Raw genomic sequence first — 2,014 nt, 5'->3', positions numbered from 1 at the left:
TGTGATATAAATCTTGAGTTACAAAATATGCAAAGGGGTAGCCTGGTTATAAAATAGAGTCCACTGACTTGGAGCGAGTTGAGATCCTTGTAGATACAGGAGTCTTTTGTGCCTCTCTGTAGAAAACACAAGTGATTCAGAACCTCTCTGGGCATTCCAACTGCTTTGGAGACCAAGGGAGGCCTTGGCTGGAGAAGTCCAGTTGCTGCTTGCTCAAGAGGTAACTCTTGAAGGACATAATCATTGCCTGATCTGAGAACTGATTCTGAAGCAACTCAGTCTTTGAAGTACTCTAAAAGGTAAGGGCTCCAGATCTTTACATAGGATAAAATAGAAATTAATTAGAGTTAGAGACTACTATATCATTTTCTTTATTTTGTGTGTATGAGTGTATTGTCTGCATGTCTGTAAGTGCACCTGTATGGTGCAGTGCCCTTGAATGTTGGAAGAAGTCATCAGATTCCCTTGGAACTGGTGTTACAGACAATTTTAGCTGCCATGTGGATGCTGGGAAACGAGCCTGGGTCCTCTGCAAGAGCAGCCAGTACTCTTAACCACTGAGCCATCTCTCTATCTCTGGGACTGTTATTTCTTAAAACTTTTATTTTAATTAAGCTGTTTTACATAGAGAGGTAGAAATGTGTTGCCTGCTTACAAAATTACTATTTCTGCTATACTTGAAGATGTACCTATAAGGCAACACAGTACCTGGGAAAAAATTTACCTAAATCAGGCACCATTTGCCGCAGGATGGTAGCAAGCAAACAGTACAGTGTGGAATGCTCAATAGGAACAAGGCATCTGTGTGGTGGGCAGCGTTATCTCCCTTTCCTGCCTCTGACATATTTGCTTCATGTTGCAATAATGCAGACTATATTTTTTAACTATAAGAAAAGTCTGCGGTGGAGAAATAGCTCAGTGGATAGAGTGCTTTCCCCACAAGTGTGAAGACTGAATCCTCAGAACCCATATGCAAGCTGAGTGGGTGTCCCAACAACCTGTTGTCCCCAGTCCCTAGGAGACAGAGACAAGGCATCCCCAGGGCATGCTGGCTAGCTAGACAAGCAGTTAGTGAATTCAGATTCAGTGAGAGACCTTGCCTCAGTGAATGAAAGTGGAGCGCTATCAAGGGAGGTACTACGTGCTATCAATTTCAGTATTTAGCATGCACATGCTTAAATGTATGTGCATTCTCCTCACATAATATGCCTACACATGTGAACATGTATATACATACATAGACACACACCACACACATGAAATCAAAAGAAAAGTCTAAAATAATGCCATTTTTAAAGTTTAGAATACTGTTAGGTCGGGTGTGGTGGTGCACACCTTTAGTCCCAGCACTCAGGAGGCAGAGGCAGGTGGATCTCTGTGAGTTCAAGGCCAGCCTGGTCAACATAGTGAGTTCCAGGCCAGCTGGGGCTACAGGGAGACCCTGTCTCAAAAAGACCCAAAAAAAAGTTTGGAATATTTTTAATATATTAATTTATACAGAAAATTAGGCCAGATATGGTAGTGTACACCTTTTATTCTAACATCCAGGAGGCAGAAGCAGTCAGATCTCTCTCTGTAAGTTTGAGGCCAGCCTGGTCAGTAGAGTGAGTTCCAGGCCATATATATACTGACAACTGCTTAGCCATTCACTTCCTTGTTTCCCATTTTTTTGATTCCTCCCAGCCATGTTGTAAAACAGAAATTCCTCTTCAGGATAAGATGGGGGAGGACCCAGTCAGTGGTTCTCATTTCTAAGTGTTGTGATGGACTCTACTTTCCTTCTGAGTAATTTTGAGAGCAATGTGTTGGATTTGTCATGTTGATGCTTTTCATTGCAGTCATTGTCAGTCAGGTATGTAGACAAGAGACCTCAGTATGCATGGGAACCCATAGCGTATGGAACCCTGAGAGACTCTGGCATGCACATGAGATGAGTCTTGTGGGAAGTTTTAGTTTGAGAAGCAGATATTAAAGGGGCAAGTTTCCTGTGGTAATAGATAGAAATATACATGGT

Source organism: Nannospalax galili, unplaced genomic scaffold (genome assembly GCF_000622305.1).
Source record: "Nannospalax galili isolate Female #2095 unplaced genomic scaffold, S.galili_v1.0 scaffold2437, whole genome shotgun sequence".
In the NCBI taxonomy this organism is placed as follows: domain Eukaryota; kingdom Metazoa; phylum Chordata; class Mammalia; order Rodentia; family Spalacidae; genus Nannospalax; species Nannospalax galili.
The sequence above is the reverse complement of the archived record's forward strand: the minus strand, read 5'-3'. Positions refer to the sequence as shown.